Here is a 14,332-nt window from a genome sequence, read left to right on the forward strand (position 1 = left end):
ATGAGTTGAAGCAAACACAAAAAGGCAAGGGAGTAACAGCCAGACGGTGCTGGATGGACTCATTCTGGGCTTCCTATTCCTTATATATCTGTGATGTTATCAGTGACACTGATCTTTTTATGAACTTTACAGAGGTCAGCCTCACTGATCCCTTTATAGCAATGTTTATAGCAGCACAGACAGAGTGTTGTGCCAAATGAACTAACAGAGTAGTAAAGCTTTCAAAAGACATCCGTTAACGCTGAGTGAGAGCAGGGTTTCTCTCTAAATCGTATCTTAGAGGCAAAATGCTGACTGGAAGAGGCTTTGGGGTGAACCGTTAGGGCCTTGTTTTTACAACATTAATTGGACAACCGAGACACTGCTGTGACTTGTAGTGACACATCGGTGACTTGTATTAGAATATCTCTAATGCATGATCACAGCAGTAAGTCTTCTACTGGGCTTTTTGTCCTCCCAGTGGGTGTACACCACTGAGAGCACAACAAGTGCTCAACAAGTATGAGATGTCTAAGGTTTACAATGGGATTTTTTTTTTTTTGATGGGTCTGCGATATTCTTGCTCTCTGTAAAATGAAAAGTCCTATTTGCCAGGCCTGAAATTCTCTTTGACAAGAATAAAATGTGAGTTTGTTAGCAGATTTATGTGACATGTTATTATTATTCCCAGAAGAGCTGTAAACTTTTATTACTGGCCAACAGACTTACAGCATTATGATATTTAGAGGACACAAATAAAAAACAAACACCCCCCAAAACCTGTATTTGTGTCCCTGCTTATTTTTCAGTAAAAGTATTCAATAACCTTATTATGATACGGTGCAAAACTCTGATTTCTTTATATTCTGCTTCCAGGTATCCAGTATTATTTAAATGCGATCTTAATCAATAGTTCTAAAGTTAACTTTAACTTAGTCTTTTGTCTACACATAACAGGAAATTTAACAAATAATCAATTTCTTGTGCTATGTGTAATATGTCTGAAGGTCATTTCCTTAAGAAATAGGAATAACATCCAACACAAGACCTGAAAGACACTAGACTGGAAATCAGTTGTAAAAAACTTTTTTTTTCAAATGATCATCAATAACTACAGAGGCAATCAGGAGAGAAGCACAACAGTGACGGTGTACACGCAAACTCATAAAACACTGTAGAGGTTCTGTCATGGTTTTGGGGCTGCATTTCAGCCAGAAGTGGGGTTTTATCAAAACTGATGGAATCGTGAAAGCAGAAAAGTACCATCAGACTTAATACCATCTGGAAAGTATGTGATTGGCAGCAGCTTCATTTTTCAGCATGACAATGATCCTAAACACACTGCCAATGCAGTAAAAGCATACTTGGATAGAAAAACACACAATGGAACATCATCAGTCATGTACTGGCCTCTCCAAAGCCCAGACCTCAACATTATTGAAGCAGTGTGGGATAATCTTGACAAAGAACGGAACAAAAGGCAGCCAGTAAAAAATAAAAGTGGCCATAGGAAATAATGACTTTCAGGCTTTTTAAACTTGTACAATTGTTTTCACCTTATATAATAAACCCGTTTATGTCTGCGTGTTTCAATAAACTGGTGCATCTATTTACCAACATATAAAAAAAACGAGGGGCACCTTAAGAATTGTAAATGTACAATACTGTAGTTAACATTCACATATGATTGAGAAGGTTTTGCATTATAAAACTTTTGAGCCACATAATCAATTAAATCATCCACAGGAAGAATTAGAATAAGTACGACCATGCTGACCTAGAGGAAAAAAACAGCAGACAGCAGATCATAGTTGTTCAGTTAACTGATAGTCAACTGAACAACATTAATATTTGATTAACAAAAGTTGATTATTTTTGCCTACAAAACGGTCTTGCATTTTGGAAATATTTACAGCTACTTCCTCTAACGCCCTCATTTTCATACCACTGTTTTCACTCTTAATTACTGTAATTTCATAAAAAAAGAGAGAATGAGTGTCACGTGAGTACGCGTGGAGGTCTAATGAATTTATTATAAGGTGTTATGAAGATTAGCATGACTTAGCCCCAAACTTCCTCGCTCCCTTCCTTCCGCATGATTGATGCTGATTGTGGCTTTAACACGCTGTTAAATCGACAGCAAATCCTCTTTAGCAGAGGTCGCATTAGCATAAAGGCCTTCTTGTGGAAAATAAACAACAGCAATGTCTTCTCAAAAACAGCACAAACAAAAGAGGGAGATAATGACATGGCAGTCCTTTAGTAACATCAACAACAACATAATGGAGCTGGAGCGAAATTAAAATGGATCAGTCAATTTAAATGCCTTTGGGGTTACTCTCCCTCTCTCCTTCTATCGCTTTTAGCTTTCCTTTAAAAATCTCACTCTAATAGCCACAGGATCCATTGTGTGTGCACAGGATATTTTACATGTACTGTATAATATAAACATATGCACACTTGCACTTTTTTCCTCTCTGTGATGAAGCTTTTGAGCTGTTTTATGGACATGTGGCACTTAAAGAGAAGTTGGTGTTGACAGAATTTAAGTTTTTGTCCAGAAACTTAAATGTTTGTGACATAACAGAAAGCAGGTTTTGGCAGAAGGTTTTATAATTCTAAAACAGCTGCACTGATGTCGCCACATGCAGCATAGACAGTCTTGCTATGGGTGCATTGTAATGATGAACAAAATTTACATTCTCCAAAATGACACTCGCATTGCCAAAACAAAAAGAGAAGTGGGGAAAAAGCATTGCCTGTCTAACAATTATCTCTGGTAGAGGAATTTTTTTCTTTGGCATCCTGGCGTGGGAAGACTTGGATTTAGTCGTGGAAATTAATGTTTGAGAACTCAGAGAATTATTTCGGGTTTTATGCAAAGCTGCAGTTACAGTTCATAACAATTATGGTAATGTGTCTATGAGACTGTGAGACATATTTTCAAAAGTTACTATTTTGGCTGAGTGTACAACTTTAGACTGACATGCATAAGCAGCAACGTGTAACATTATGTTAGGAGTTAGGGCCAATGAACAGCCCAGTGGTACACTTATTCTCTAGCTAGTATGCAGCAGGCTTTAAAGAGGGTAAACACAATGCTAATATGCACAAACCTGCAAACAAAAAACAGTCATTGGACTATATTGAGAATGCAGAAAGACAGCAATTAATACTTTTGATAACGGATTATTGGAAACTCTTTAAAATACAGCAAATAAAACTCATTAAATCTCTGGGGCAATAAAACACCTGACGTTATACTAGAACTGCTCCCTGAAAGTCATGTGGAGCATCAATCCAAGAGCCTCAGTTCAACAGCATGAGGTTTTGAGATTCAAGATTCAAAGTGTTTATTGTCATGTGTCACAAGAAAAAAAAAAGACATTTCTCTGTGCAATGAAATTCTTTCTTTGCTGTCCACCCACAGATGCCGATTAATATATACAATAGAAACAGAACAGATAAATACAAATAGTACAAATAAATAAATGAAGACAGAAAAGAAGACAAAATATTGAAGTGTGAAACAGAGATGCGTGCAAAAGGGCTATAGCTTAATATGCTGGCTTAATATGCAGGATGACCTGATGTGCAAAACAATTATTATTACTGTTCAAAAATAGGTCAGCTGTTCAAGAGTCTGATGGCAGCGGGGAAGAAGTAGTCTAGCATGTGTTAATCCAAAAAACAACATATGTCATTTAACTGATGAGAGCCACTGAAATCTGAGGTGCAGTTAAACGTTTTGATCTAAACTTTCCCCTTAAAAAACCCTGGTTACTAACTAAACTGTTTTGACATGCAGACATTTCATTTTAACAGCTGTCTGTAGGTTGTGTCTAACGCCATTTTAAAAAAGGAAAAAAAGGCACAGTTTATTCAGCGTTAGTCTCTCTCTCTCTTTCTTTCTTGCTCTCGCTTTTGTACTTCAGCTCATTGTAAAGATGTTTCATATAATAAATATTACTAGCTAATGCACCAGGCTGGAATGAACATATAGCATGTTTTACTTTAAGAACCTTAAATAAGTTTATATTCAGTCTCTACAAGAAGTGTGACTTAACAAGCAAGGTGAACTGCAAATTGGGGATTTCATTTCTTCAGTTGTATTGTACGTGCATTTACAAGCTGAAAAATTGAACTAAAAGAAACTGATTTGAATACAAATACATGTGTGCTTAATTCAACAAATTTATGTGGTAAAAATAAGGATACATATTTGCTTTGTAGTCAACTGTTGAATACAATTCTACAACATTCTCGTTTGTTGGAAGCTCTGCTTTCAACAGTTAAAACGACTGAAGCAGTTGGATTGGATTCAAGTACAAGGTAATCATGTCTTTTATGCTATGTGTATTAAATATAACACATGATAACTATTAGAATTGTCTTTCTTTAGAAGGAACTATTTAAGTGTGAGAGATCATAAAAAAGACCAACCACTTACTGTACACAACAGGTTTGTAATGATGCTACAGGAAAGCAGTAGCAAACACTACTTTAACCAAAATGTACGGTAGCTTTTGCAAGTAGTGTTGGTGCTACAAAGAAACATATTAGTGTAACCAAATTACGTTTTGTGGTAGCTCAGTAATGTAGCACATTTACTAATCACTATGATATTCACTTTAAGATCCTAATTATCCTCTTGTAGGTCATCGGCAGATAGAAATATTTTAGCATTTGTGCTAAAATCAGCTAATTTTAGTTTTTGAGAGGAGGAAAATGTTGGAACAGTCTACAGTTTTTGTGGCGTTAGGATACAAACCTATTATTTTATTGCATGGATGGACATGGCCAGGTTGATAAAGTGCAACTGTGTCCAGTTTTGAAACAGCTGAATTTTGCTGCTAACATAAGACTAACTCTGCAGAAGCATCTGAAGCCTGAGGTTTGTATTGTTAACTGGTAATGATATGACAACACATTTCAAGCAATGTTGCAGAGTAACGCAAAAGTAATCTAATGTTTGGTATAATGAACTGCTTTCTTCAGAAAGTAAATAAGAAATGTAATGAAGTAAACCAACAAAACAAACTATGGTCTTGCTTTGCTTCATGGCTGAAATGCTTCAGTACACTCTAAGCCTTTCTAGTCCAGTAGGAGTTTTTAACTTCAGAGGACTCGCTTGGCAAAGGACAAAAAGCACTCCAAGTGCAGTCATCTGGGATGACAGAGTGTGCCTTCATGGGACTAGCGGGAAGCATTTGCCAGTAATTAGGGAAGAATGAGCACAATTGGGGCACCAGCTTCTTTTGTTAATGATCTGAGGACAACACACTCTCCCCACACACTGGCTGAAATTTACAAACACACACTTTAAAACTCACTTATGTCACCAAAATTGTTTAACTTTGTCACAGATTGGATAGTTTAGCTGGTAGTAAGAACCAGTTTCACTAAGTAACATTTTAAGGAAGTATGTGTGTGTGTGTGTGTGTGTGTGTGTGTTACTCCCCTGCTGCACAGTATCACCTTCCTTGCACTCAAGATAAACAGCATGCAGTACATTGCGTGTTCTATGAAAGACAAAGATATGAACAGATATAAATAGATTTTTTAATATTAAAAAATATCAAAGTTAAAATGTGAATGTGTGCTTAGCTCAAAAGATGTTTAGGGCTTTCAGCCTTGGTCTCGACTTTTATGCTACATGGCAAATTTGGGGATCATTCCACTTTTCCTCTAACTGCCTCCCATCTGCAGTAAATGAGGGAATGCAAGCTCAGAAAATAGGGGGCCTGCATGCAAAACAGTCAGAAATAAATATGCGATTGAACAGCTTTGGGCACATGCTTGTAGTGAGGGTTTGTTTTCTGACAGATTAAAAAATGTATCCTGTCTTGTGTAGACCTTTAGCAAAATTGATCCACGATTTATCCAGAAAGTCCTGTTTCTTTGAAGTAGAGTTATATAAGGGAGACCAGAGTTCCTTCAAATTGTCCTATTCTTAACAGCGTCAGTGGATTCATATTTTTGCCCTGGAAGTAAAGACCTGCCTAAAAATCAATATCAATTTAAAACCATTTTCTGAATATTTCTACCATTTTCATTTGTACTCAAACAGTTCTTTTGGATGGGGAACACAAGTTATAGTGTATTATCCCCAGTAATATTATATGATTTATAACCTTACATACATGCTTCAGAGTGTGCTTGTATAATCTAGGGTCTGTCCATACAAAGGATTGGAGTGTGTGCTTGTCTTTGTCAATTTATGTTTGGTTTAGAAATGTTTCATGTTGACAGCCGAACATGTTTTAAGGCTCAGTTAACTTTCATACAATGAAACATGAAATGGCTGTTGAACTCTAACTCCCCTGTGCTGAGTTTAATTTTCAAATGATTAACACCATACCCTGGTGAGACTTCTGAGACTGAGAGTGCTGATGGCTGTGTTATATACTCTGGTTAGAGTATGTAACACGATGTACTACCTGGTGTCTTTCTGCTGAGCTTTCCGGGATCATGCACAGCTATTAGTCTGAGCAGGGTGAGCAGGGTTACATTAAAGATCAGATTGCATTAGATTAAACTAGGTTTTTGTATATTTCACCCCAAAAGCTATTATAACATTATGGGAATATTTAAAAGATACCTCAAAATGTTCAATTTTTCTTAATAGTTGTTAATTCTGTCGTGTTATCTGCCTTTTAAGAATATCACTACATTGTAATAAATGTATACAGTTTGTGTCAATGTAAAATTAAAATGATTTTTTATTGATGTTTTCAATATTTTTAAACCTTAAATTAAAAAATAAATTAAATCATTCACATTTACAGAAATCCCCATAAAAAAGCTATTAAAAAACAGATAATGTACTTTTTTTAGTGTTCCACCTGGATGTCCCTTTTAAAAGTCATCCCTCATGATGGACATCCTCTGACCTAACATTGGTATGAGTTGTGTCTTAATTACTGCAACAATACTAAGTCCAACATCTAAATGGTATTAGAGAATAATTCACTATAAATATTCCTCTGATTACTGCAAGTGGTAAAAAAAAAAAAGTTACCTGTGGGCAGCACAGTACTTGTGCCATTGTGTAATGATAACCCATCAGTCGTCTGCACTGCTTCAGGGCTGTGTTATTTATTTGTTCTAGTGCTTCTTATCACTGTGTGCCATGTCTATATGTTAATGCAAACTACAGCAAAAGGCTTTGTGGTCAGACCTACATTTTGTGTTTATCTAATGCAATGCCAACATGGGAGAGAAAGATAATATAAAATATGTGAATTTAAGTTGTTATTTAATGTTTTTGTTCTGTTTATGTTTTTTCTTAAACTGTGCATGCTTTCCTAATCAATCTCATGTAAATATATAGCTCTTGAAGGACTGCAACTCTAAACCAGGTTTACTGTAACTTTAATAAAACCCAAGCTTCCTTGTTTGGATGTGTCGTGTTTTGATAAACATCCAGTACTGTCTCTCTATCCAATACAAGTGGAATAGCAGCTGGTCTGTCATGCAAAGTCTCAAAAAAAGCAGCAGAAGCATGCCTTTAACTACTTTGATCTGGCGCAGTGTGATGGCATGTAGCGCTGGCAGGCAACAACTCATCATAACTAAAGCAACTTTTACACCAAAGCTTGTTTGTGCCTAGTCAAATCCCTGCCATACATAAATTAGAAAATCAAAGCAAAACTGATATGCAGCCCAGAATGGTCAGCCTTATGGTACATTGAATAGTCTCTCTGTGTTTTGCTTGTTACCATGATAGACTCACAATGTATTCGCTGTGCTGGAAGGAGATCACAAAAAAATGTAGTTGTACTCGGTTTTCTGTATGTTGCAAATTACAGATCAAACCCTGTGCCTATCCTGTCTTGTCGGTAATGATAATAATGACATTAATGCTGATAATAATAAACCATGTAACATGGTATCAGAGGTCACCCACAGTCACTGGATAATACTTCAGTTTAATTAAAAACTCTCATTTATGGACATACAATCCCAACTGCAAACACTCCTACACACACACACTTCAACACACAAATGAACTGGGAGTATATCCTTTTCAGATTCCTCAGGTTCCATATTCCTGATCTATAGAGTGTAATAGTGTTTAATAAGGCTGACATTATGCTGGGATAATCCCACTCTCTCATGCAGCGACACATACCCAATTCCATTTTCACCGCCTCAGCTGTTTTCTCTCCGCTCCAAAAGCTCATTTCTAGAAAAGAAGGCTTGGGCAGAAAACCAGGCCTCAAATATCAATTACCACTGATGGTGTAGACGGAAAAAACGCTGATGGATGCTACATTTCCTCAAATCCTGTGCTATTCTTTTCATTTGAGTTAATATGTTTTTTTTTTATTAAAGACCAATAACAGCATATGATGAGGAAAAATTAATACCGACTGTCCCAATATGAGGCATAGCAGTGGGAAAAATGCAGCTGCTTCAAAAGTGCATAGACTTAAGTGTCTGTGTGAGTGTGTGTGTTTAAAAATATTATACTCAGACTAACACATACAGGTAAGAGTCGGGTCAGATTATTAGTAACAAAACAAAGTTTCACTTAACTTAGGTGAGCTGTTACTTTCCTGCATCTAATAAATATACCAGCACTTCAAAGTGGTGCAATAAGAAGTGCTGACATATTAAATTGTAGAAAGGCCACAGAATGTGTAATGAACTGGGTAAAAACATACATATTTATTATTTGTCATTAACAATACAAAACGTTCTATAAACATTTTACAAAATACTTACTGCAACAAAAAAAGAAAAAGAAAAAGAAAGATTTTATTTTTACATCCTGTGTATTTACACAAAACATGAAAAAATTTGATCCCTTTTTTAATTATAGACCATTGATATTGTTTATTTATTCAGTGGACTCAAACTAGGGTCATGAAAAAGCAAAAGATACTTGGACTTTTCCAGGTAATAATTATGACTATTTTCAGGAATTAATCCATACATTCTCTTCCACTTATCCTTATCAAGGTCGCCAGGGGGGTCCAAGAGGCAGGGTATACCCCGGACAGGTTGCCAGTCTGTCGCAGGAAAATCCAACCCTGCTAACTGTTTACAGTTGACATTGTGCTGTCTAGCATACTGCAATACTGAACAATACACTGACACATCACAGATTTCCACTTACTATGCAGATCTGCCTATCACTTATGATGTCTGACTCTCCAAAGACAAGTGAATGTAGAATGCCTATGCAGTTGTATATATAGAAATTGGCTAACAGACAGTTGATTTGAAATAGCCTCAAATGTGTCTTATTCATTCTTACTTTTTTCTCATTGTTGACAGTCACCTTTAAAATGTTATAATTGAATAACATTTTTAAATATAATTGTAAAAAATTATCAGGGCCAGGCCACCCAGGGACCAGAACCAACCAATTTCCAGTGTTCTTAGCTCGGACCAGTGACCTGTCAGTCAGCTGGTATTACATGCACAACAGGAGTAAAATGACACAGGCAAATTGTCATGTGCACACTCCCAGCCACATGCTTACATGTTGTCAGCATGGAGGCTCCTCACTGTAGGTAAAAACCACAGAGAGGGCACTATGAAAATATTCATATCAACAAACTTATTAGACAGGTAAACCGTCCTCAATCAGCTGAATGTGGACAGTTTAATGAAGCTAACAAAAGCAAAAGAGCTAAAGGTAAAGCTATCTAGAGTTCAGAGCAAAGAATGGATCCAGCCCCCTTAGATCAAAGCAAAGGCTCAAAGGAATGATGAGAGGAGTGAAAAAGAGAAAAGAGTTGATGTCATGTCATCTGGTGAAATTATAAACATACCAGATAATGACGTGAGTGTGCCTGACATTCGTTTTATTAGATGGATCTGTTGCATCTACTTTGTTTCTGTAACTTACTGCAGGAAATTTGGCAGATGTTCAATAATTTATTTTATTGTGAAAGTTTTTGCATTGAAAAGCTGTTTTTTTTAAATATATGCTATCAGTTTTAGCTCTTAGAAAGAAAACCAAAATTGGAAAAAAAATCAGAATTAGCCAAGAAAATTAAAATTGGCACGCTTCTTGCTATTATACAGGTTGCCCTGGCCTGTAGACACAGTCACTGTCTCTGTGGTTCTTTTTCCATATAAAACGAATGGAAAGAGATAAGGTGTGTATGAATTAATCACATCTTACTGTATTACTTCCAATACTCTCAGCATCTCGCTGAAGAGTCAGCGCACAGCGCGGGCTTTTACAAATCACACTGTTGTCCCCAGTTTGCGTAATTAGTTTAGTGTTATTGCATTCGCATGGAACAGAGGGTGTAAAATGTGTTATTGCTTTTTAACTGAACACAGTGGGTAAACTAATGTGCTCAACATGATCAATAAATCATATCTGAACACATCAACTCCCTGCCAACTGGAAAATGAAGCAGTGGCTGAACCTCTGCTTGCATATGAAACAAAAGAGGTTTGTGTGTGTGTGTGTACATTTGTACTTGACATACCGTACACCTTATTAAATGAATTCTGTATAATGTTTGTGCATGTATATCTGTACATGCACAAACATGCCTTAAATCATAACCCCAAACCTTTCTCCACTAAGTTCACTTAAACCAGTGGTTCCCAAACTTTTTTTGCTGGGTGCCCCTTTAGTTTTACTCCCCCCGCACAAACACATCCTCCAACCACAAGCACCCATATTTTGTTTTCAAACTCCATTGCGGTTTATTTCACACCTCAAACATCTAGTAAACAATTAAGCAAATACAAGTAAACTGAAATAAATTACAGGTAGTAATATAATAAACTACTAACTCTTTTGCGCTACGTCCACACCTACACGGGTATTTTTGAAAACGCCGCAGTTTCTATGCGTTTCGAATTTTTAAAAACTGGGTTTACATGTGGAGTTCGTCACGCAACGTCAAAGGTATGTGACTTTTTTCACGTCACGCTGTGCGCCACATTATTGTTTACATGAGATGAATTGCAGAATTGCAGATAGAGACAAAATACTGTTAATCTTACTATCTTCAGGTTTTACACGCTTACATATACACACGCAGTTACTGTCCCTCCATTTACAAAGGCAGAGGCGTCACGGTGTAATAATTTTACGGGTAGTTGTTTTTTTTCCTGTGTAATAATATTCAACATTGCTATCAATACATTTTTCAAAAAATGCTTCTCTGTGCAAAATGGGTTAAAAAACATAAACAGCTGTGGGACAATGTTTGTCCGTGGTTTGGACAGGGGGAACAAATTGTGACAGGATCAGCCTGATATTATTTGTATCCCGCTGTAACTTTATTGTATAAAGAGCTAACATCTCCAAAATGTCAGGAGTAGTTAGTCATTACAACAAGTGTTTGTGAACTAAAAATCAAGAATGTGGGATCCTGTTTGTCCGTGGTTTGGACAGGGGGAACAAATTGTGACAGGATCAGCCTGATATTATTTGTATCCCGCTGTAACTTTACTGTATAAAGAGCTAACATCTCCAAAATGTCAGGAGTAGTTAGTCATTACAACAAGTGTTTGTGAACTAAAAATCAAGAATGTGGGATACTGTTTGCCCGTGATTTGGAGAGCCCAGCGCATGCTCCCGACGCAGGGGAAACTAATTCTGCAGGAGAGACCTACCTTGGCACTTGTGCAGGTGAAGCCAAAGGGCAGATATGCTTCACCATATTTTCTAGTCTTTGGCTTGGAATGAAGTTGGTTTGGAAACATATTTGGTGATGCTTCATCTCCTGCTTTGCGTTTGTATGGGAGCCCCATCAAAAAACCTGTCCATTATGCTAGCAGTGTCCAAGCGTTCTTTTTTCTCTTTCTCTTTTCATACCCCCGCCCCTGCAATGGCTCTGCCACACACTTTGGGAACCTCTGACTTAAACTAATACAGTGCGTGTTCTGAATGGACCGACTTGCATTGTAAGTGAGTAATTGAAGTCATTTGTGGCAGGAGGAATGGGGTTTGTCAGTAAAATATACAGATTAATCCAGTTTCTGATGAATAACTGAATAACGTTGAGCTTGAACTGCAGGTATGTGACATTATCCTGATTGACAGCTAACATTTAACTTTGCAAAGCTTGTCCTGTGTGCATGGTTCTATAATAAATAGTAAACCTGAGGAGTAAACAACAAATTGGCACTGCGAAAAGAATATATGCACAGAATAGAGTGTGTGTTGCTCTTATAACAAAACAAAAATGCCAAACATGAGCCCCGGGAGCATAGCCGTTGATAAAATAACAAGTCATTTATAAATCATATTACCATCGCTGTAATGTCATCAGCTGAATAGTTACAACAGATAGAATCCAAAACAACTTCTCCTTCAATAGTGATAAGTTTACATACAGTTTGAGTTTAGGATGAGCTACAGTCAGTGAATGAGCTGCTGAACACTCAGACACACAGATGGGCTCAGCCTGCAGCTTACTGAACAGGCTGTAGCTAGTAGGGGGCCCCTTTAAGGAGGTTTCCTTCTGAGATGTCATTGCAAATACTGCACTGGTTGTTTAAGAAGGAGGGGGCTGTGGTCACTGTGGTTGCCACATTTTGAGAAACTGCTGTGGAGGAAAGTTTATCAGCTCTCAGGGGTCCCCTAATGGCCTGGGGCCCCATGCAGTTGCCTATCTTTCCTGTTCACAGGCTGCATGTCTGACTGTTGAGAAAGTCTAACAGAAGACAACTTACAGCCAAAATATGAGGACAGCTCTCTTGGGTTCCCAGCAATAGACTCACCAAGTGTGAGTTGTTGAGAGAACTGACAGAAAGAACAACACACACACAGTCATACAGAGACCTTCATTTATAAGAGGTCATAAAAATAATACTTGTTTAATGCAGCATTGCACCTGATCTTCAGAGCCTCAGGTTTATCTGCCTTAACAATCTTCTCATTGCTTGTCCCATGCTTCTTTCCTCTGACACTGTGGATAGCAAAGGCAGTTGGTCCACTTTGTAAAAGCCTCCTGCAGCTCGCTAATCATGTTGACCGCTGGCTACCAAATTAAAGCTGTCACTCCCGCTGCTGGACGCTGTTGGTCTAAGCAATGTGGCTTCCAGTGGATAAATAGATCCACCACAAGGGGCCTTTCCTATCATTTTTTGTTACACAGATATTGCCGTCATGTGAAGACCTTGTGAATTTAATTTTAGGTGGATTGACTTGTTTTGTCTTCTAATCAAGCAGTGGTGTAAAATCTGGTTACAGATGTGTGATAAAATTTGTGTTAGTGTGATTTGACTGCTTGTTAGCGGGTTAACAGACTCTATTAATAGCTTCAAACTATGAGATTTTGTTTCATGAACAGAGAGGTACACACAATTCTCTTGTTGGGCTTTGCAGTAATTTGCATAGTTAAGTACTGCAGCATGACTAGTAATATGCTCTAGAATATATTTATTGAATACATTTGGATAATATTACAAGTCAGTTTTGCGATATCGGAGAGAAAATAAGCTGTTCTGGGAGTAAGAATCAAGTATCATGTTAATTTCTAATGTATTAGAGGTTTCCACTTTGCTTCCATGCTTCTTCAATGAGCTCGACTCCAGAGAAGGCAAAGGTGTTTCTGTTTTATAACGCAGTTCAATATGAGGGCATGACGATATTTGGTTTATTGCAGTACAATTATTACTCCATCCTTTGAATCTTGAATCTTATTTAACACAGATGACAAAATCTTTTATATCCTTGACATTTTTATTGAGATGTTATTCTTAAATTGCTGAAGACTTTTACCCATGCAGTCCTTCACACACAGTAAACCTCTCCACAGATTCACTACAGAGAACTACACCTCTCTAGAATGCTGCTTTTATATCTAATTGTGTTACTCATTAAACTAATTAGTTGAGAGATGATAATTCCCAAATCATTCTACACTCCCTACCCTTGGAAGGTGTTTTTTCACAAATATGTTTTTTTTTTCCAATCACATTTTTGCAGCATAGCAGTTTTTGAAAAACAGGGTTGTAAAATCTGCACAAGTACAGCTTGTTATTGTGTTCTGTCATTGCCTACTTTTTGTCACAAAAATTTCAGTTTTATATGCACAAGCACATTTGCAACATACTTGATCTGGTCCCTAAAAAATGTGCACACACTTTTGCTCTAGCACAGTATACCACAAGCACACAACAGTTTCTTGGTGGCAGCAATGTCAGTAGTATATTATCGTAAAACACATTACAGTACATTAGGGCAATGTGCACCACCATAATATTGTGGTTCATGTTTTAGTACAGATACTATAAAACAGGGCTTCACACTATGACACTGGTATTAGTCATTTACCTTCAAGTGGCTATGAAAAGCCTCACCCCATACAATGTAAAACTAATGTTATGAAGTGGTGAAGCAACTTTTGAGTTCAGGGCCTAC

At 37.2% G+C, this 14,332-nt stretch overlaps 1 protein-coding gene and 1 long non-coding RNA gene across 2 annotated transcripts in view; one reads left to right on the forward strand and one right to left on the reverse strand.

Moving 5' to 3' along the window:
- Positions 1–14,332, reverse strand: part of LOC120731327 (ephrin type-A receptor 6-like) — a 179,260-nt gene that overhangs the window by 101,962 nt on the left and 62,966 nt on the right. The gene's annotated exons all lie outside the window — the stretch shown is intronic.
- LOC120731357 overlaps positions 1,270–14,332 on the forward strand; it is a 23,788-nt gene continuing 10,725 nt past the window's right edge. The window contains exons 1-2 of the long non-coding RNA XR_005695334.1: positions 1,270–1,466; positions 3,513–3,518. This is a non-coding gene — a long non-coding RNA (uncharacterized LOC120731357). The remainder of the gene's footprint in view (positions 1,467–3,512; positions 3,519–14,332) is intronic.

The sequence above is a fragment of the Simochromis diagramma genome, unplaced genomic scaffold (assembly GCF_900408965.1).
Source record: "Simochromis diagramma unplaced genomic scaffold, fSimDia1.1 OVJJ01000343.1, whole genome shotgun sequence".
Taxonomy (NCBI): Eukaryota; Metazoa; Chordata; class Actinopteri; order Cichliformes; family Cichlidae; genus Simochromis; species Simochromis diagramma.